The sequence below is a fragment of the Acinonyx jubatus genome, chromosome A2 (genome assembly GCF_027475565.1).
Source record: "Acinonyx jubatus isolate Ajub_Pintada_27869175 chromosome A2, VMU_Ajub_asm_v1.0, whole genome shotgun sequence".
Taxonomy (NCBI): Eukaryota; Metazoa; Chordata; class Mammalia; order Carnivora; family Felidae; genus Acinonyx; species Acinonyx jubatus.
In genome coordinates this window covers 116927246-116951176 of record NC_069383.1, presented here as the reverse complement: position 1 = coordinate 116951176, position 23931 = coordinate 116927246, and the positions used below count along the sequence as shown (strand labels likewise).

Here is a 23931-nt window from a genome sequence, read left to right as displayed (position 1 = left end):
ACCTGGGTGGCTCAGTAGGTTAAGTGTCCGACTTCAGCTCAGGTCATGGTCTCATGGTCCGAGAGTTTGAGCCCCGCATCGGGCTCTGTGCTGATAGCTCAGAGCCTGGAGCTTTCTTCCCATTCTGTGTCTCCTCCTCTGTCTGCCCCTCCCACACTCATGCTCTGTCTCTCAAAAATGAATAAACATTAAAAAAAGAATTAAAAAAAAGAAGACACATGATTAATCTCATAGGCACTCAACTATTGTTTATTAAATTATTAGCTGAATAAATGTGCGTGGTAATTTCAGAGAGCCAAATAGGGATAATAGTAATAAAGGGACCACTTAACCAACAAATCCATCAATACAAATACACCTGTGTGGCATGGTCATATATTTAGCACTATACTGGAAAGTGTTGGGTAATAGGGTCCAGAGAGACTTGGAAAAATAATTGCAATGGTGACATTTAAGGTAAAAACATAAAAGCAATCAAAAAATGCCGGTACAAAAGGAGCATGTGATAAAAACAAATATAAAAAGAATCATAAGATAGTAGTGATAAAAATAAATATGAGAATAAGTATGAGAAGAATGAGAGGTAGCATGATACGATGATAAAAAGAATGCCGAATTTGGGAACTGAAGGACTGCATTCAAATCATAACACTGCCACCCTGTGTTCCATATAACCCTTGGCCAGACAATTAACTCTCTAGCCTTGTTTGCCTTTTTTACAGAATGACTTTCAATTGTCTCTCACTGTGTTCACCCTCTAGATTTCCCATGTGTTGAGTGGTGAATAAGTCAGTTATATGAACGTCAAGTACTAATTTATTGATTTCCATCTACCTGAACATCAAGTACTAATTTATTGATTTCCCTCTACCCTCTGTTTGTCAATCACAAAAACTACTCTGTTAATGAGGTAAAGCAGCATTCAGTACTCAAGGTGCTATGTTTAAAATTTTTTTTACATTTATTTATTTTTGATAGATGGAGAGAGAGAGAGACAGAGCACAAATGGGGAAGGGGCAAAGAGAGAAGGAGACACAGAATCAGAAGCAGGCTCCAGGCTCCGAGCTGTCAGCACAGAGCCCAACGCGGGGCTCGAACTCACAAACCATGAGATCATGACCTGAGCTGAAGTCAGACGCTTAACCTGAGCCACCCAGGTGCCCCCCCAATGGTGCTATGTTTAAAAGAAACTACTGAACTCTGTCAAAATCCAGTGACATTACCAAGTACAGGATGAACCACTCTGCTACTTCTTGGATGACTTCACAATTTACATCCTGTTCTGGAAACTTCAGAATCTTGTGACAGATCAGATCATGCAACACGGGTCATGTAAATGCCTTCAAGTTGCTCAAATCAGCAACCCCATAACAAGATAGGCAGTCAGATGAAATTATCAGAAGCACAGATGGCACTCAATTGGGTTTAGTGTGGGAGAATTCTCAAAACATGCGGGGATTGAGTTCTCCTTTATGCTACCCCTTTGTGGAAATGCTTTATGTTTAATCAACCTCTCTTTGCCCACATGCCTGAGAAATGCAATTCCCTTTTCAGTGGGGAAAATTGGCCCCTGACTGATTTCCATTATATTTATATATCCTTTGCCTTCCTGGGCATGCATCGGCTGGGTCTCTGCAGTGACAAACTGATGGATGGGGCTCTCTGGAGTGGAGAGGAGATGCAGCTCCATAGGACAGGGTTCCTCCTTTCCATCTATCTGCTCTGAAGGTATACCATCTCCCAGCTGGAAGCCACAGAAACACAACACAAAGATCCTGAGACTCGGAAAAGTGCTTTGAAAAAGAGAACTGAGAAATATAAAGTACAGTCAAAAGTGTCAGGGTATTCGGTTACAGTCCTGGCTCCACTGATAGCTAAATAGGTGACCTTGGATAAATCACATAAACTCATTAATAAAATGGAAATCTTTCTACCTCATTTCTCTTGGGAAATAACCAAAAAGTGAAAACGTATATTAGGAATGCAAGGGTTTTTGGGTTTTTTTTTGATAAATATGATCATATATAGTCTACTAGGGATAAAAATCTCAAGGTGCTTCCTGTGGTACCCTCATTTGGCCCTGAGCAGTAGAGCTTTGTGGTTACATGTAAGGAAGGGATTTGGAAGTCACCTGCAGGATTTAAATCTCACCTCCAACTCTGGCCATAGGTGTGACCTCACATAAGTTCCTCAAACTGAATTATCAACCTTTTTTTTTCCTTATCTACAAAATAATTAGCTCACAGAGTTATTGTCATGTTAGTTCCACATATGACAAAATTAACATAACTGAGTTGATTCTAGTTCTGGAAATTATTCTGGACACGCTGGTGTTATTTGGTATAGTATTTGTGTAAAAGGCTGAAAAGAAGCCAACGTAGAGGATGCTAACACAAATCGTAGAGAAGGCAAAGTTTCTTTCTATGTCTAGTGCCAGCAGGCACCCCCAGACCCTCGTTCCTCCTTCCTGCTATCCCTTTAGTGAGCTCAATGGGATTTTAAAGCGGCTCTTCCTCCACACTGCCAATAGAAGAATGAAATACAGATATAAGATGCTGTCCTCCAAAACGTACATTTTGTGGGGCCAAGCACAGGAGACAAAGAAAATCTAGAGGAAAATTCTAGAGTGTACACACAAATGCTCAAGACATAGGATGTCAGAGATGAAGAAGCAAGGGAATTATCCTAGTGGTATACAAGCCACCATGGCTGTATCACAAAATCACAAAATCACAAAATCACAGTGAAGTTCTTTTGTATTCACAAAGTCACAGTGAAGTTCTTTGAGTGTCTACTGTGAAAACATTGTCCAACATACTTTATTATCTATAATCTCATTCAGTCCTCATAAATCTCCTTCAGAGTAAATATTACCATTCCCCCTTTAGAGAGGAGGAAAGGCTCACAGTGATGTCTCCTAGATGAAGTCACACAGCAGTTATGAAAAGAGAGTGAGTCTGTGATAGGTTTTTACAGCTCTGCCTTACCTTCCCAGAATTTTAAAAGTTCATTTGGCTGGTCACATAAAATAACTCACCCCTAAGTGTCCAGGGCGGTCTTCTGGATTCTGGACCTTGTGCCGTTATTTTCTTGCTTTCACTGGCCCACTGGAAGCTTCAGTTTCCAAAATCTCCAGATAAGGAGTGGTTCCAAAGGTTCCCTGAACCTAAAAGGGAGAAGAAAATAATAGGTAGACAAAATCGTAATTGCACAAATAAAAAATAATGGCAGAATAGACCACTAAAAATAGGAACTAATATTTCCTGGAAAATGAGGGCAACAAAGTTTAAGACTTTATCCTGATAAAATAAAACTAAAATGTATTAAAGGGAGTTAATTTTACATTTAATAAAAATATAAATTATACTGCAATTATTTGACAACTATTAAAATTAACAAAGAATATTTGAGATCATTTTCCAAAGAAATTACGTAACTGCATGCCCATGATACCCTCCAATGTAAAGGGAACCATGCTTGCAAAAAAAACACTGAGAGTTCATCAATTTTCCCAAAGGCTTCCCTGCATCCTTTGATATTCAAATCATCAAATTATTCTCCTTTGAAGCCTATCGTGTCATCCTCCTTGTCGATTTTTCTCTTCTTCAATTATTAACTGGCCTAACTCTGTCAGATCCTCATTTGTCAATTATTTTGCATGTGATTAGAGAAATTCATCATCCCTTCATCTTTGCAAAATCCTGCAGCTTTTTCCAAGACGTGCAGTTTCCTTCTGCAGTCAAATTGGAATATACATGTGCTATGTTGTCAGATGTCTGAGAGTACCCAGCAAAGGTACCAATGCTGTGGATGTAGAGAGCAGTATGTTAAGTGAAGAGAGATATTCTCATGGACACTAACTGTAATGAGGGGACAGTTTATTAGTCCATGCTCTCATTCACTGATGCCTTTCATCCCACTCTCCTACATAGCTGTAACTCTAGGGGTGATGGTAAATAATATTATGGTAAAAGGATTCTCTGTATTAGGAAGAATAATAACTCCTAAGTCCTGGGGAGCTCTTCACAGACAGCAAGCTACTTTCACATCCACCACCAGTGTATCCTAACACTATCCTTTAAAGAGAGGTGGAGTAAGTATTTTTATATACAATTTCTCAGACGAGGAAACTGAGACTCAGCAAGGTGTACATTTTTAAAGAATTTCTTCCTAACCTACTCTCCATCTTCAAAGTATTAACTTTTGTTTACTATTTTCTTGCTTGGCATTGAGTACTGTGCTAAGTATTTTACATGTAGCACCCCATTTATTCTTGATAACTGTCTGAGTGAATGATTACAATTAGGCATAATTAACTTAATTTTGTAAAAACAAAACTGAGGATAATTAAAGTTAAGGAACTTGTTGTATTAAGTCACTTATTGCTACAACAATCCTGTATAAGAAATGACCCCAAAATCTCAAAGGCTTCCAACAACAATCATTTATTTCTTACTCAAAGAATCAGCTGGAGGGCTGAGTTGACTCTGGTTCAGGCAGTAAGTTGGGTTCAGATCTGTTCCATGTGGGTCATTTATGACCCATGCTGAAGTTGCAGTAGCTATCTGGGGCAAGACCTCCTCATGACATGTCAGCAGTGCATGAGGCTATGTTCATGTCATATCTCCAAACCTGCCACTGTCCAAAATGAGTCACTGAATAAAACCAACTCAATGGAAAAAGGATGTAGAATCTGTCTACACTGCTGGGAAGCACTGAAGAGTCACATGACTAAGAGTAGGGGTGGATAACCTATCATAGGTGTGGGCAGGCAAAGAGGGTAACAGTTACATATTTTGTATTTCTGACAACAGCCATATCTTACCACTGGCCCAAGTCTCCCCACCAAGTTCTGACTCCAGAGCCCATGCTGTTAATCACTTCCAGGTACTTTGCAGGAACTGCACCCAACGCACAAAAGTGAGTCCTTGTGGTCATGTTGATACTATATCACCACTTCCTCCTGATCAAAGTTGTTTGTCACCTTCTAGCTGAACCCTCTTGATCCTCCTCTGTATATATAGCCCCGTGTAGCTCAGGAGCTAACCCAGAACTGGATGATTACTTTCTGTATTTCGAGGACAGCAGCTAAGAAGAAAAGATTTCCTCCTGGGCTGCACTGACCTTAATAGTATATTGAAACAGCAATTCTCAGTTCACAAAGCATTTTCATAGTTCTTATCTCAATGGACCCTTCTCCCTTAAATTTCAGGTAATAGACATTATTATAGCCATTTTAAAGATTTAGAAGCTGAGGCTTAGCAAAACAAAATTACTCTACAAATACATAGTTCATGAGCTCCCTGGTCTGGAAATGACGTGAAACCTTCTGCTTAATGTACTTCTATCATCTGGGCAGGCCACTTACTGAGACTCCTGCAGATGACTTCACTTAATTTTCACAGCAGTGAAATGGGTCAGATGTTCTTATCTGTTTCTGTACACAAGAAGTTAGAACTGTCCCAGGTCATAAGTGAGGGAAGTGGCAGAACCATAGTCCAGCCCAACTGTGTCACTGCACTGCCTCTTCCTTTAAACTCTACATGCTATTTTGTTTCTTCTTTCATTCTTGTCCCACCTCTCCACTAGGCAATCAGCTGCCAAAAGCCAGATGGTCTCTTGCCTCAAACCCTTGTGATATAGCCAAACCATGGTCTGGACCCAGGATTTGTCTTTGACTCCATACCTGAACATTTTCGTTCTTTTTTTTCTCAGTCTCCTGTATGCTACTCTGTCTAGTTCCATCTGGATCAATTGCTTGCTGACCCTCAGGCCTATTGGCTAGATCCTGATGCCTATTACCTCTCATCCTGCCACACAGAACTTCTCTTCTTAATGTCCTATTTTAAGACATTTCTACATTTACAACTCTATCAGTTTGGACTAGAATGTCTTCAAGTTCAACTTTGGGACAAATAGGTTTTCAACATGTTTACAAGAATAAATCTATCCTTGATGTTTTTGTCCACAATATGTCTCATGTATTTAAAATGTTCTTTTTATTTAAATTTACATATAATAAAATTAAACCTTTTTATGTATAGTTCCATGGCATTTAACACATGAATAAGTTTGTGTTACTATCATAACTGATGCACAGAACCATTCTGTCACTTCAAAATTCCCTTCTGCTTTCCCTTTATAGTTACACCCTTCTTCACTCCTAACAATTGATATCCACTGATTAGTTCCTCACTGCTATAATTTTGTGTTTTCAAGAATGTCATATAATATGTAACCTTTTGAGCCTGGCTTCTCTCACTCACGATAATGCCTTTGAGATGCATCCAGAATGTTGTATGCATAAATAGGCCATTCCTTCTTATTGCTGAGTGACATTTCATTGTATGGATGTGCCCTGGTTTGTTTTTACATTTCTCTGTTGAAGGACATTTGGAAAGTTTCCAGTTTGGACTGATTATGAATAGAGCTGTCATAAACATTCACATATAGATGTTTGTATGAACAGACATTTTCATTACTCTAGGATAAGCATCCAGAAGCAGACTGCTAGGCCATATGATAAATGTATTCTTAACTTTATAAGAAAGTTCCATACAGTTTTCCAGAGTTAGAGGTAGTTTTCTTACCTACCTCTATGCAGTTTTATTACAGGCAGACTTTTGTTTGTTGGTTTGTTTTGTTTTGTTTTAGAGACAGTGTGAACAAGGGAGAGGGCAGAGGGAGAGAGAGAAAGAATTTTAAGCAGGCTCCATACTCAGTACAGAGTCCAATGTGGGGCTTGATGCCACGACCCTGGGATCATGACCTGAGCCAAAAATCAAAAGTGGGACTCTCAACTGACTGAGTCACCCAGGTGCCCCTCACAGATTCTGTTACAGTGCTTACACCCGGTCTTTGCTCCTCCAGATTTACTCTTGGCTCTTCTCCATCTTTCTCCATGCTCAGAAGACTAGTATCCATGGCTACACCAAGTAACTCCCTTATTTTTTGCTTCCCATTGGGTTTGGCTTGTGGGAGGCACTGTCAAGATGGCAGAAGACAGGAAGAGAAGGATGTCAGGATTTGCTTGCCTGATACCTCCCTTCTGGTTGTCACAGTTGGTGTATCTCTCTAACATAACCATTGTTTCTTCCAGGCCACACACTTTGATTCCCTTGCCTCCATGGGCCTATTCTTGGTCACCAGGGGTCAATGCACTGTCTCTGATCATTGTATATTCTTTTTATATTCATATGTTTATATGCTTTTTATATTTATATTAATCTTTGCAAAGTCACTATAAAATAGGAAGATAGCTGAGAAAACAGAGGCACAAGGATAAATTGCCTGAGGTCACATAGGTGGTAATTAGCAAAGCCAAGATGAAAATCCAAGTCTTTTCACCCTTAAGCCCATGTTCTTCCCAATAAACTGACTGCATCTTATTTGTGTCAATTCTCTTTTCATATATCCCTAGAGATAATTCACCACACATGCTGGGAACATTAAAATAAACTAGCAAAGTCTTGAATTTATTGTCCACATCTTCTCAGCATGTTGACTACATCAACATAGCTTCTCTTCTTCCTATTTATTGATTTTCTTTCTTATTTTTTTCTTGTTTTTAAGTGAAAGAGAGACAATGGGGGAGGGGCAGAGAGAGAGAGAGAAAGAGAGAGAGAATCCCAAGTAAACTATGCACTGTTAGCACAGAGCCCAACGTGGGGCTTGAACACATGAACTTTGAGATCATGACCTGAACAAAAGTCAGACGCTTAACTGAGTCACCCAGGCACCCCTGATTTTGTTTCTTTATTCCTAATACCCATGGTATCTTTTGTATCAATTCTAAGCTTAATAAAAAATGATCAAAATTCCTGAATAAAACATGGGAAGGCTAAATAAAATATTTTTGTTCTTAAGTGACTATTGTCTAATGCTAATATGCCCTATATTCATTATTTCAATGAATAATTGAATACATTAATAATTTCTTTTAAACTTTAAATATTTTAACATAAACATCTACTGGAACAATGGTGAAATTGAAAGGAACCATTCTTATTTAACAAAATAACCAATGCCTATGGGTGTCTGGCTTTACTACCCTTAGGAAGAACATGAATATAGACACAATGCACAGCTCTATATGCACATTCATCTATTCATTCCTTTGCAAATTACTGACTTCATTTAAGTCATTTACCCAACGTCTTTCTACTAGTAAATAGAGGAGCTACTTCTCTTGATTTTCACATCAGGAATCTATTTACTATGTGAGAGTAATTTAAACTGGGATCTGTAGAACCCCAGGGGTCCCTACATGCACTCTTAAGGATGTGCTAGGTGCTCTTCAGGGTAACCAACCACCCCAATTTTTCCAAGAGTGAGGGTTTTTCCCAACATGTGGGACTTTCAGCACTAAAACTTGGAATATTCTGGGCAAACTAATGAAATGATCATTCTAACTGGACAGAATGTGTTTGAATTCAATTACAGGAAGGTCACCCAGATGATTCAGTATATGTGTGTATATACACACATATACATACATATATATAGATATATATACACACATGTGTATATATATACATATATATTAATATTAATATTGGAATTATGCAAACAAAATTATTTGTAGCTTTAATCCTCTTCCCTACCACATTTCCTTTCCCTTATCCTCAACTCCAGAGGAGCCAGAAGCAGAAGACTGAGTTGGGGGTAAAGTGGAGAAAGGAGAGCAAAGAACAGCCTGCATTTCCTTCGCCATTGCTGGTCAGTGGAATGCAAAGAAAACCTAAACTCGAATGAGCAGATCAGCTCTGAATTGGATGACAGACTGGATTCTTGAATTCTCCATCTCTGAAAATGATATTGGTAATTATCTCAAAGTGACCAGAAAACTAATGGAATCTGCTTAACGCAGCAGGTGGGAAAAGAGAAAGGAATTCAATAGACATATGAAGGCAGAACTGGGCACAAAACAAGGCCCTTTCTTGGCTGTTCCCTACCAAAGCCAGCCTGCTTTAAAAAGTAGTTATGGGAATGCAGGTTATCTCTTTGAATATTGATTTCAATTCTTCTGGGTGAATTCCCAGATGTAGAATTGCTGGATTATATGGTAGTTCTAGTTTTAATTTTTTGCAAAATCCCTATACTATTTTCTATAGCAGCTGCATCATTCACACCAACAATGCATGTGTTCCAATTTCCCCACATCCTCACCAACATTTATCTTTATTTTTAAATAATAGCTACCCTAACAGATACGAAGTTTGCTTTTGATTTGCACTTCCCTGATGATTAGTGACACTGAACATCTTTTCCTATACCTGTTGGCCATTTGTATGCCTCTTTTTGCAGAAACGTCTATTCAATCTGATTATTTGGATATTTTTGCTATTGAATTATAGGAGTTCCTTACACATTTTGGATATTAACCTCTTATAAAATATATGGTTTGCAGCATTATTCATAATATCCAAGATACCTGAACAACATAAATGTTGATCAATGGATGAATTTAAAAAAAAAAAAGAAAATGTGGTATACACATATGATGGAATACTATTCAGCCTTTAACAAGAAATAAATCCAGGGGTGCCTGGGTGACTCAGTCAGTTAAGCATCTGACTCTTGGTTTTGGCTCAGGTCATGATCTCATGGGTTTGTGGGACTGAGCCCCACATCAGGCTCTGCACTGACAGTGCAAAACTTGCTTGGGATTCTGTCTCTTTCTCTCTCTCTCTCTCTCTCTCTCTCCCTCCCTCCCTCTACTCCCCCGACCTGTTCTCTCTCTCTCTCAAAATAAATAAACATTTCAACAACAAAAGGAGAGAAATCCTTCCATATGTGACAACATGAATGAACCTGGAGGATATTATGCTAAGTGAATATGTCAGTCACAGAAAGAAAAATACTTCATGATGTCACATGTGGAATAGAAAACAGTCAAACTCATAGAAACAGAAAGTAGAATGGTTGTTGTCAGGGGCTGGGAGAAGAAAGGAATGGGAACTTGCTGTTTGACAGTTATAAAGTTTCAGTTATATAAGATAAATAAGTTTTATAAATGCTGTTTGACAGTTATAAAGTTTCAGTAATATAAGATAAATAAGTTTTATAAATCTTTATACAACCATGGTGCCATTTTTAACAATAGTGTAGTATACACTTTAAAGCTTATTAAGAGGATAGGACTCATTTCAAGTGTACTTACCACAATTCTAAAAAAAAAAAAAAAAAAAAAAAAAAAAAAAGGTAAGGCAGTTATGAAAGAATCAAAGGCCCCAGTGAATGACTTGTACGTGGAAAAGGAGAGGCAGGGATCAGGGTTCTCAGTCTACCTATGGGAGAAACTGGAGTAACAATGATACTTCCATGTATTATTAAGGCCAATGACGTGGAGATGGAAGGTTTAAGTTCTAGTAATATTGTATCACTTCCTGGCTGTGAGACATTGGGAAAGTCATGAACTATTTGAAACCTCACTTCTGCATCTGTGACATGGGAATGGTAATATCCACTGCATATGGTTCTGGTGATGGGAAAATATGTATGCACAAGTGCTTTGTAAATATAAAGCACTATGGAGACATGAAATATGATCATTGGCAACAGAAAGAAAATCAAGAGAAAGAGTCTCAATAAGGCATAGACAGCTGGTTTTCTATGAGGTCATTCTCAAAGGAAAAACCACAGAGGAGTGGATGAATCCTTAGATAGTAGAAAACAAGACCAGAAATCAAGGTCAGGGTTGTTGATTTATGGCTTTCTCAGGTGAAAGACAGCCACAGTCAAGTATTTTGTACCACACCCTTCCCTCACTCCCTTGTTCAATTTCAACTCATCCTTCTGATTTCATTCATCTTAATGAGCACTTCCTCAGGGAAGCTTTCTCTGAACACCCTTCCCACCTGTCAGAAAAAGTCCACCTCAACATAGTTGAAATGTCACATTTACTTTTTCAATTACTTGATTGATGCACCTCTCCACCCAACGCCTAGATAGCAAGCACCAAGAAGGAAGGAACCAGAACCATGGAGGTTTATCTTTATATCCTTATCACTAAGCAGATTGACTGGTGTGGAATAAATGTATACTGAAAACCTTAATGAATAAATGAATAATACATTCTGCCCCATCTGTCCTTCCTGATCTGCCTAATAATACTACATACCATCTATCCTTGAATTCTGAAACTTTATTATATCTAGCCTTTCATTGGAGTTTAAGTTAATGTTGTGTCTTTCCAAATTGACTCTCTGCTCTGTAAAGACAGATGTTGGTTTGTCTCTATTTGTTCACCCCACATTGCCCAGGATGTGGATGAACTCATAGGTGGTACTCAGTAAGAACACAGTGCCTCTTAGTCAGCTCATGAATCCACTTTTTCCACCATCCTTGCCAACTGCACCCAGGGGAGTGCTCAATTCAGAAATGGATGCCAATTGGATCTCTAATTAAAGTATATTATTCAGATTCTGACAAGGCCTCCACATGCATAATGGATCTATAGAGTCCTTTGTCCAAACGGTCTCAAACTGCACCTCAGAGTCCCAGGGTTCACTGCAGAATTTCACAAGCTGAGCAGATAGAGAAGCTTGGTGGGAGCCAAAGGGGAGATTTTAAGTTTTCTCATCTTTTCTATAGGCCAAGAAGCTGTCCTCTCTGTTCGATACATGGGGGGTTCAGGTTAAGATTTTAGTGGCCAAAAGAACTGCTCTAGTACAATGCTAGCATTTTACTTAGGGGGAATTACCCAGATAATGGAGGGAATTGGTGGCTGAAAATTGACAGCAGAACACCACACGAGAAAACTACAGTGATAATCTCTTCCGAATGGAGTATTTTCCAAGTTTCTATGTAATCTGAAGCTCAATTTCTATGAAGGTAACAGTCCCCAGAACCCTCTCTGTATCGCATATTCTATGATCTGGCTGATTTGGCATTATTAATAATATCATTTAGAGAGTAGAATTTAATAGTCATCCATAGAGACTTGCTGAGCATGTCAGTGTGAGCCCATGCAAGTGAATTCCCTCATGGGTGTGGGCTTAGGTATGTCTTCCGTAAAAGAAATCATCCTGTCATTAATGTGTGTACAGCCACACTTGTCAACAGTAATCACAGCAACATCAGTAACCGGCAGAACACAGAATAGATATTTTGGGGGAAATGGACACATCTAAGACATTCCAAAAACAGAATGATCTCTAGCATTTGTACTCGTTAATCTAAGTATGCAGGGTCTATTTTCATTGACAATGCTTTTTTTTTCATTTATTCTTTCTGACTTCCTCAATGAATATAAGTTTATAATATTATTTTCCATTTTATAATCTTATGGGCTGAATCACTGAAAACATACAATTAAACCAGCAAAAAGAAGGAACCTATTTTAGGCACTATAAGACAGGGAATATTAAAAATGTCCCAGGACAATAGACACTGTTTTCTCTTGAGAAGCTCTGCCATTAATCTAACCAAGAAAAGAAATTTTCTGGGCCTAAATGATCATAATGAAAAGAAACATACATACACACACACACACACACACACACACACACACACACACACACACCAGCAACAGATCACTGCAAAAGAAATTCAAAAATAATGGGAGAAAGTTGGTTAGCAAACAGCATGAGTCTTAGTGTTTATTTAAAGGAAAAAAATATTAAAAAAACTACCTCTCACAAATCATTCTCAACCTCTTTTGGTCTCAATACCTTATGTACTTAAAATCAATTGAAGACCCCCACAGCATGTGTTTATGAGAGCTGTATCTTTCAATATTTACCATGCTTAAAATTAAAATTGAAAAATATAGAGAATATTTATTAATCTATCTTAAATAACAATAAACTAATTACATTCATAACATATTTCTATGAAAAATGAAAAAAAAGGCTTTCACCACTGAAAAGCTGTGAAGCTCAGGTTGGCAACTATACATTTTTCTGAAATTTGAAATAGTGGCATGGACCCTCAAATTTGCCATTGGCAAATAGTGATGGCAGCTGTTTTTCTTGAAATGGCATGCTCAGTTCATTCATTTTAGAGAAAATGTCTGCCAAATGCCAAATACCAATAGCGTATCAGCTAGTTGGTCTTTCAAGTAAAAATGCTGTTCAATGAAAAAAGCAGATAGTTCTACTCACAGCTCAAACAACTGCTGAACCACATTTCCTCAAGATGACCATTATATCATACTTGGCTTGCAACAGAAATATTTCATGTGTGCTTATTATTTCTTCACACAGAATAATTAATTAAATTAATAATGTTGCTACCTCATCAAGGACAGTCCTAAGTGAAACTAGCATTTTTTTAATATGAAACTTATTGTCAAATTGGTTTCCATACAACACCCAGTGCTCATCCCAACAGGTGCCTCCTCAATGCCCATCACCCACTTTCCCCTTCCTCCCATTCCCCATCAACCCTCAGTTTATTCTCAGTCTTTAAGAGTCCTTATGGTTTGCCTCCCTACCTCTCTAACTTTTTTCCCCCTTCCCCTCCCCCATGGTCTTCTGTCAAGTTTCTCAGGATCCACCTAAGAGTGAAAACATATGGTATCTGCAATGAGAAAGCATGAAATATGGCCTTTTGTAGCATTTTTTTAATACTGTAAATACATGGTTTGAAGAATACAAAGACTCCTCATATGATTTAATCCTACTGCCTTGGTTTGTACTGAAGCAGCATTATTTTTGAATTGGCAGTATCAGTGGAAAAAACATATGGCATCTTGGCATTGCTATGAAAATAGTTTGAACTTTCAGACTCCATGAAAGGGTCTTGGGGACCTCCAGGGGACTACAGGGATGACCAACTGTCTTAAATTCTTCTTCTCTTTCTTTCCTCCCTGTGCTTGTAAACAAAGCCAGTGGAAGCCTGGAGACAAATACTGATGGGCAACCACAGGTAAATATACTATGTCTCCTGTCCCCAAAGACCCCGGGCTCCTTGAAAGCCCCATCTCCTAGTGATACACTCTCTTTCTTCCCCCACATGGACCCCTGTCATTTGCAACAAAAACAGTCCCTAATCAAGCAGAGTATTCAAAAGGCCCAAACCTGACCTTTCAGGTTTGATTCCATTCCACGGATTTTCCATCCATTCCATGGATTTTCCATAGCGTACTTAATATTATTTATATCTATAATATAGTAGCATTGATTAATTGATCAGTATGTAAACATTCATTCTCATTCTTTTTCTTACATTCTGAAACATGTTATGAGTAAGTTTATTAGATTAAATTATATGAAATTTCCATTTTGGAGTGTGTCAAAAATGGTTGAATAAAATCAATTTCATATAGTTCAACCTAATAACCAAAGCATTATTTTCTATTATTAGAAGGGAAAAAAACAAAATACATCAGCTGAAAAAAAATGGACTGTCTTCAAGTGATGGACATTTGTCCATCCAAGGAGGGACATTTACTCCAATAAGAAGGAAATTCAGGGAGGTAAAGATTCCCTGACTTAAAATGTGTTTAAGTTGAAACAAACAAGGCAATTTTGGACCCTGCTGGTTTCACTCAAATATTGAACACATCTGTTTTTTGTTTCCATGACCCGATATTGTTGAGAAAGATAGATCTCCCATTGCTGATGTCCTTCCATGTGGACATCTCTCACACACCCCATCCCACTCACTCCTCCCCATTGTCCTTCCATGTGGACATCTCTCACACACCCCATCCCACTCATTCCTCCCCATTGAGAAATTTGAGATAAAGAACAGGAACTTAACTGGACCTATCCACCCTTTCTCTTAGGATGACACATTCTGCTCTATACCTTCAAACTGTACCTTGAACAGGGGCAGCCTCCTAGGTGAGAAGAGATGGGCTGTGTTGCTGTAGCACTATCTTCAGTAGAAACTTTTATAGTAATCTGGGGTTCACAGTAAATAATCACACAATAAGCCCATACCCAAAGCGCTGACTTCTCAATGTCTAGCTCTCAATATGGCAGGAAAAGAAAGATTAATTTTTGACTCTTTAGACATCAACATCGTGTTGTTCATATTTATTCACCCAGTCCATAACATAATGCCTCGTACACAGCAGCCATTGAACAAATTTTTGTTGAATGAGTGAATACTTGCAAATACGCAGCTTCTTAAGAATTAGACTCTGGGTTACCCATGCATGAAGCCCATGGGAAGAAGTTTATATTTTATGTTAAGGATGTTGAAGGAGTGGGAAATTACTGAAGGTTTGAAGCAGGAGGATGCACGATCAAATTCATGTTTAAAATGTTAATTAAATAAGTGTAAAGACAAATGGAAATTTGTTTCTGGTGGAGATCCAGACAAGGGCAGGTGGTGGCGAGTGTGGGAGGAGAATGTCATATGGATCTGTTTCCACCTCATTACTTTCATGGTCTTCTTTCCAGAGATGAAATGGGGAACTAGGCATCCTGCTTGATCTCTGTAGGTGGGTGGTATTACTTTTGCGACCTGCTCTGGATATCTGGCTGTTTGTCCTTGATACAACAAGGCCTCTCTGGGGCTTATGATGATGATGTAAATTATTTTCCTCAGAGGGAAAATAAAATTGACTGTGTAATTTTATTGATGAGTTTTGGCTATCTGCTTCTCAAAGATAAAAAGCCTTCCACACATTACATGACTGGCAATTTAGACACTCCTTCATAGTCATTGTGGTCTAGTGATCATGGATGTCAAGTGGGGACAAATAATTTTCTTGTCTTTGCCTTCTGTCTCAGAACTGCTCTGTAAACAGGCTGATGGAATATTTCAGATATGGCAAGCAGACCTGAGGACCAGCTTTAAGGTTTTAAGGGTAATTTTACCACTTACCACTCTCACCTATAAATTGGTCTCTTTTCCCTTAAAAGTCACCATCTTTAGTAAAAGCCACATCATCTACAACATGGAAGGAGGAAGAGACTGCCAGCCTAGCCAACTAGATCAGCTGGATTAATCATGACCATTTGTAGGATAAAAGAGTAGATCAGCAAAAGCCCATATCTAAAATCAAATTGTAAGAAAAAGTTGGAGTTGGAATGAAAGCCAATAGCGACCAGGAGTAAATGTACAACAGTTTGACATTGTCCCAAACTCACGAGGCTATTTGTTATCAAATACAAAGGTAAAACGGAAGCGTAATAGCTATTGATACTGTTTTTCCCCACAATCCCTAAGACTTGGAACTTGGATTCCTGATGAAAACTGGTAGGGTTTAGATCATGCTGCAAGTGAAGAGCACAGAAGTGAAACCACACCACCTTTCCAGTCTCCAGTATAACAGGATTAAGTGTTCTCCTTTACCAGAGTCACATTCATCAGAGAAATGTTTGCTTACAAGTTCAGTTGTGCAGTTTTTTGCATGGATAAGCCATAGAGTCTAAATATTTGCATTCATTCATTCAACAAATATTTACTGGATGGCTGCTGTGTGCCAGGCGTTATACTACAGACTAAGTAAATAGATATTAACAAAACAGACACAGTCTGTAACCTCAGGATTACAATATATGCAGGCATGTGCAGAATATAAAATTTCCATTTCTTCTCTTTTTTAACGTTTACTTTTGAGAGAAAGAGACAGAGCGTGAGGGGGAGAGGGACAGAGAGAGGGAGACACAGAATTGGAAGCAGGCTCCAGGCTCTGAGCTGTCAGCACAGAGCCTGATGTGGGGCTCAAACTCACGAACCGGGAGATCATGACCTGAGCTGAAGTTGGATGCTCAACCAACTGAGCCACCCAGGTGCCCCTAAAATTTCTATTTCTAAGCCAGATACCATGAAAACAATTTAACCTATGCAATTATTATATAGATGAGAAAACTGAGGTCTAAGGAGTTACTTTCCTAGAATCACATAGGTAGTAAACAATAGCATCAGAGGTGATGATAAACACCATTAATCTCTATTGAATACTATGTACCAAGTTCCTGGTAAGCAAGTTCTTGACATGGGCTACTTTCATAACTTTTTATGTAATTTTTCTAAGATAAGTACTATGTTCATCTTAATTTTCTAGATAAGACAGATATATGTTCATAGTCCTGGGAAATCATTGAGCTAAGGTTTATTTCTAGGCAGGGTGACTTGAGGAATTCCTAATCACTATTATACTCTAAAAATATGTCAGCTCAGCAACACACCCCCTCATCACCAGTTAAAGTCTAACACCTACTAGTATCCACAAAACAAAGAGAATTTAGCCAATGTATAAAGAGAGGGTGATACAGTAACCATCTGTTTGCTTGCATTAAAGCCAGGAATGGCCATGCAAAAATAAAATAGCTTTGAGATTTCCAAAAAGTATCTTAAATCTTGGTCACTGGTATATCAAATTTTAAACTAAGAATTATACATGTTATAAAATGATTATTCTTAACAATAGAGGTTGAAAGGATGTAAGTTCCTTCATTTTACCAGCAAGCTTCCAAGAGGATCTTGAAATTTTATAACTTTCAGGTCCCTCAAAACTTTTATTTGTCACTACTTTAGCCATATAGAAGTGTGTCTTAAGAGTTAACTCTGGCTTGACGTTTACCATGAGACTTTGGGTAATTCATCTCTTGGAACCCCTATTTCCATATCTACTAAATGGATATATACAATCTTGGCATCATAGGGTTGCTAGGAGAACGAGAGTGGCCATGTTCATATAGCAAGAAAGATCAATGTTACATGTTGCTTCTTATACCTCAATTTCCTTGAGGATAGCTTTTATCTGTAGTAACAAAACCTCAAGATACAGTGGCTAAAATGACTAAGGGTCCACCTTTCCTGATTAGTAAGTCTAGAAAGAGTCTCAGAAATATCATGGGGATCCAGACTCTGAATCTTACTCTTTAGCCTTCCTTAGTGTAGACTCCATCCTCATGGTCTCAGAATGACTGCTCTACTCCAGATATTGTGTTTGCATTTTAGGAAGAAAAAAAGGAGAAGGGAACATGAGGTATGCCAGTTAAATTCATCTCCTTATATCAGGAAAAATATTATTATTTCTAGAAAGTCCACTGTGTAAGGAGAGAGTTAATTTGTACGGAATCTGTAATAATTTTATTCTTACCTCAGGGATGCCTGGGACCATGCCAGGAAGCATGGTACTGACCTTTGGGCAAGAAAGGGATAAAATGCACTAGCTAGTGGTTTATAATATTATGTTTAAAGTCCAAAACTCCCCAGAAGGCATGCTATACCAGCTTCTCTATACTGTTCACTGCAAACATGTAGATTGATAGGCTACAGCTGATTTACCTGGTTTTATAGCCTAGTTTGTGTTATTTGACCAGTAGGGTATAAAAAAACTCAGTAAACTTGTGCCTTAGCTTCCCTGAGAACAAGCTATCTCACATGTATCTTAATAGTTTATTATCTGGTAAGGAAGTACCTCCTCTGAGACTGAGAATTTATGCCTAGGTATCTCCAACTTCCCTGATGTTTACCCATGATTTCTGTCTCCTGCTATATTGTATCTTATGTCATCATTCAAGATACATATGTATGTATATGTATATTTATAGAGATATACATATATATCTTTAAATATATATATATATATCTATATATATGATATATAGATATATTTATACAGAGATAATATTTATGTGTCTAGAATTTATATATACGTGTGTGTGTGTGTGTATATATGATCTGCATTTACACACAGGATCTCTATTTCTGTGTTACACACACACACACACACACACACTTATGAGTTATTTATCCAACCCTGTGTAAACGTTGCAACCATCCAGTTATATCTCATTGATAAGAAGTGAATCCCATGGCAATTTGAGCTCTATGAGACTTGGGTAGTGAGAATTTTTACCTGGTAACACTTCTTAAACAAAATTGGAGTTCTGTACACATGAAAGAGAAAGTCATTTATCTAGTATAACATTCTCAAACTTTTGCTAACATCAGAATTATCGATCATGAGGCCCCATCCCCAGAGTTTCTGATTCAGTAAGTCTGGGATGCGGCCTGAGAATTTACATTTTTAACAGCTTCCCAGGTGATGCTGTTGCTACTGGTCCAGGGATTGTACTTTTGAGTACCATTTGTCTCACAGAACGAAAAAGGATGGGATTAGTTTTGCTTAATCTCTGACAGCTTCTACTGGGTTGATTTTATGGTCCAAGCAAAGCAGAAAATAAATGAAGAAATGAATATTAAACCTGGATGGGGCTTATTTCTATTTTCCTGGGGAAAACACCAGATAAATGTCAGCCCATTTCATTGGCTTTATTTGGTATGGGGACCAGAAGCACGCTAATGAAGAGGCTGGCTATTTGGCCAAGGAGTTTTAAACCTATCTCAGTGGTGACGAGTGAGCCACCTGTGCCAAATGCCATAGAAGAAACACAGAGGGAAAATGACAGATGAATCCTAGGGATGCCAGTTCTGAAAATGCCATTTTCCACCACAAAAATATGACCAGAGAGACCATGCGTCCAGAAGCTGCCAAGTAGAAGCAACAGAAAAAGAGGAGAAAAGCTGAGAAGTGATGCCAATAGCTTTTTATTACAGGTCTTCATTTACTTCAGCATAAGGTTTGTGTTCCGTCTATCATGGGAAGGGAATCTGAGGCTTTTGGACAAGCCATTGGAGAAAGACACTAGACCCAGCCTGGCTTGAGAGATACCTGACCCGCCCCTTCTCTCCTAAATTCTAATGACCTATTTCCCTAAATCTTGTTTGATAAAGGTCTATGATTCTTTACCCACAATTCTGAAATCCAAACTCTCTGAAAACCAAGAGTTTGTGGTAAAACCTGACGTGATTACATTCGGCAGCAAAGCCTGATGTAATCTGACATAAAACTATTCATAGTCTTTAAATTTTCTTACTTGGCATGAACAGTTCTACATTTCACTGCAGAAAAATTAACACACTTGATTATAAAGCTCTGCCCAGACATGCTGGGGAGATTTTACACAATGAAATATGCATCATGTTACCTTTCAAAAGAAGAAAAATTCTGAATTACAAAATGGATATGGTCCCAGGAGTTTTTAATACCGTTTTGAGGACCTGACCTTTGCTTTGTCTGATCACGTTGGTTCCCATTTTTGATGAATCTTTGTCACAGCCTTGTCCAGATCTCCTTCCCCCGGGGCACCTTTTCAATGCATCCAGATGTTCTTGAGTTTCCTAGCAACTAGAGATGTGATGCCACTAGTCTGTGGCTGAATCCTATTTTGAACTCAGCAGGAAGCCTTGCTCATGAAGTCCCATCTCAGTGGACTGAAACTCAGGAGAGTAAGTCTGAATCTTCTGACATGACTGGTTACTTTGGGAAAATCACCTTAATAGTTTAATTCCTCTGTTTCTTCCCTTAGACCACATCCCTGGCAGTATTTTTATACACGAAGGGAAGAAACCAAAGCTCAGAAAAATTAATCAACTTCTTACATTACTGTCTCAACATGATTCTAAGACACAATGTTGGAAGCAACTTGAGGCAAGAAACAGATTCCACCATCTTCTATACAGAACAAGCTGCATAATTTGCAGTGCCTTGTGAAAACAAAAGTGCAGGATCCCTGGTCTAAAATGTACTAAAAGTTTCCAGATGGAAACATGAGAGCATTTAAACCAAACACCAGTGCTTTAAGTGTGAGGTGGTGCATGGATGCATAAGGCACATGCCCATGAAGCTGGCACTGCTACTACATTTTCCACAGCACCTAATATAATATGACTTGATGAAATAATGTTTTAATTGAATGTCATCCATGTCAATTGATGGGAGGTAATGCCAAGAAATGACACCCACAAAATATTATAAAGTTGACTTCACAATATTCCTCCTTACTTTAGTACTATCCATTAGACAGTCTGCTTAACTTGCAAACTGCCTTTTTATGCATTGAAACAACACTTCTGAAGCAGGCATATTGCCCAGGAGATGCCAACACTGCTAAAAACCTATCTGTGCTCAAAGTAATTTATTATCCTTAAAGCTCTTCCTTCCTTTTATAGACCAAGTTATAACCTCTTCCAGAAACCATTACCCAACACTTTCTCAAAACACTTCCTTTTGGTTGTATTGTAGATGTGATGGCATGTCCATTTGTCATGGTGAGTTTATAAACATCTAACATCTCTTCACTGAATATTCAACTTATTCAAATACTGCCAGCTCAGGACATGAAAAGAAGCCAATCAGCCAGTAAGGCCAACCTCTACACAATTATGGTTAATTGGTAGAAAAGTTTGGTCTTATTGTGAATAAGCTGGTAATGTTCAATTATCTGTATACATGAAAGGGAGAAGTATTTAAAGTCTAAAATAATGCACAATTCAAAAACCTCTTTTGTGACTGTAGAGTTGCCTTTTTTCCCTATATTCTCAACTGTACTTTGTGTATGATGTGTGAACAATGCCATGTACACAAAATACACAGGCAGTGGAGTCAGATAAGCCAGAGACTTGGCTGGTGTCTCCTTTTTGTCACCTTGTGCAACTCTAATGACAAAACTATGCTCAAGCTTTGAGGAACCTTAAATAATCCCTGCTTTTTCATACCATGGGAGGAGAATCTGAAGCTCAGAGAGGCTTCTTCCTGCAGTTCTGTCCATACTGGAAACTGGAATCAGATTCCCGTCTTCCCTGCTCTCTTCGAACTCACAAGGTAGCTAAGGGCTTGCCTTCTAATGTACTAGCCTAGGTTCCACGTCAAAAATAGAGCTAAGCTGTCAAGGAAACTATTCAAAGCACATAAGGCATCCTGTTATTTTGATTTTTCAGGTGTCCACAAAATACGTTCCTTAGGGTGGTAAGCATTAACTATCATCAGGTCAAGCTATTTACTGAATCATTAAATAGCATCAAAAACTAGCTAAATAGCACACTGCCAGATAACTAAGGAGTTAACAACAACAAAGAATGAGGTGATAATATAGTCATCTTCCTCATGACAGGAGTCAATGACCAATCTGGGAGACAAAAGTGGGTTGTCAATGGACCCTAACCTCCCCTGGAGCAAGTTCTGTCTGTGTGCCTTTTATCTCTGCAGCCAAAGCAATCCTTCCAAAAGTGAAGTCTTCACAGTCTTTCTCTGCTCTTAGAATAAGGGCTAAATCCTTACTGCTGTCTTTGAGGCATAGCACAATATAAACTAGGGGTCAGAAAACTTCTGCGTAAAGGGCCAGATAGTAAACATTTTCAGCTTTGCCAGACAATCTCTATGGCAATGTCTCCATTCCATCACTGCAGCAAGAAGGCAGCCACAGAAGCTTAGTAAGTGAACAGGCAAAACAGTGGTGCAATAAAACTCTGTATAAACACAGGTAGTGGGACGATCTGGACTGCAATCCATGGTTTGTGGATTCGTGGTATAAACTATGTATCTCAAACTTTATGCCTACTAATCACCCGAGGATCTTGTTAAATAGAGATTTTAATACAGTCTGTCTGGAGTAGAGACTGAGATTCTATATATATTTTTAAAATCCAAGTTAGTTAACATATAGTGTAATAATAGTTTCAGGAGAAGAATTTAGTGATGCATCACTTACATACAACACCCAGTGCTCATCCCAAGTGCCCTCCTTAATGCCCATCACCCATTTAGCTCATTCCCCACACAAAACCCCTCTAGCAACCCTCAGTTTGTTCTCTGTATTTAAGAATCTCTTCCTGCATATGGCAAGATTTCATTCTTTTTGATCGCTGAGTAATATGAAAATCTTCTCTTTTTCTTTAATCTATTCATTCAAAACCCATCTCAGGTGCCCCATTCCTTAAAAAAAGATGCTCCACAGAGGTCAAGCACACCCCATATGCTCTCACTGGTCCAGACACCTCTCCATCAGAGTGATTATCACATTTATAATTTTATATTTGCTTGTGTCATTCTTAAGGGCTATCTCGTCCATTGGAATGTAAGCTGCTTGAGAAGAGATGATATGCCATTTTGGTTATTTTACACCATGTCCCTAACACAGTTTTCTGCAATAGTTGATACTCGTAAATATTTAATAAATCAAGGAAGCAATTAATCCTTATTGTCTAGAATGGCTCATAGTAGATAGGCACTTAGTTAAGACTGGCTAACTATTATTTTATTTTATTTTATTTTACTTATTTTATTTTATTTTATTTTATTTATTTTATGCGAGTGTTTGTGTGCATGAGCCAGGGAGAAGGGCAGAGGGAGGCAGGGAGGGAATGGGGGGAGAGAGAGAGAGAGAGAGAGAGAGAGAGAATATCTCAAGCAGACTCTGTGCTGAGTGTGGACACAGGGCTTGAACCCACGATCCTGGGATCATGACCTGAGTCAAAATCAAGAGTCAGCACTCAACCAACTGAGCCACCCAGGCACCCCAAGATTGTTGGATAACTTTTAGGAAGTTTTTGAATTCACAAAATTTAAAAATTTAGAAGGTTTTTTTATACCTCTTTACTGTTCTCCTTCCTTTCCTTCTGTACTCTACTTCTCTCTCTCTCTCTCTCAAAACCAGTAATGTCCAGTGGAGCTTTCTGCAATGATGGGACTGTTCTATGTTGTCCAATATAGTAGCCAGCAGTGCTACTGAGCATTTGAAATGTGCTGGTGCAACCAGGGAACTGAATTGTAATTGTATATAATTTTAAAATTTTAATGTGAATGGACACATGTGGCTCGTGACTACTGTATTGGATAGTATAGCTCTAGATTTTCTTGGAGTGATTATATCTATTATAAAAACAATGGCTATGATGATAGTTACTAAATCATTTAGAATTGATTCACCAGGAGTGTGAGGGAAATACCTTGTTTTGGAATCCATTGTATTGCCCTGTGTCTGGCATCAATTGTACTATGCCCTTAGCTTGAAGTAGATCTGAGTGGTACATCTGTATGATGGCTCAGTGCCCAAACATGTTCCTTTGTGAAAATGTGAGAATGCTCTTCCTCATCTTATTAAACACAATCGCATTTATTCTTTCCTGGGGGAAGTGGGGTTAACTTGAATATGGGTTTTTATCATACTTTTTGAT

At 38.4% G+C, this 23931-nt stretch overlaps 1 long non-coding RNA gene across 1 annotated transcript in view; it reads right to left on the bottom strand.

Annotated features, from left to right (window-relative positions):
• Positions 1-1179: 1179 nt before the first annotated feature.
• The window catches only part of LOC113594637 (uncharacterized), a 337503-nt gene continuing 314751 nt past the window's right edge, over positions 1180-23931 (bottom strand). Inside the window, exon 7 of the long non-coding RNA XR_008297018.1 lies at positions 1180-3166. This is a non-coding gene — a long non-coding RNA (uncharacterized LOC113594637). The remainder of the gene's footprint in view (positions 3167-23931) is intronic.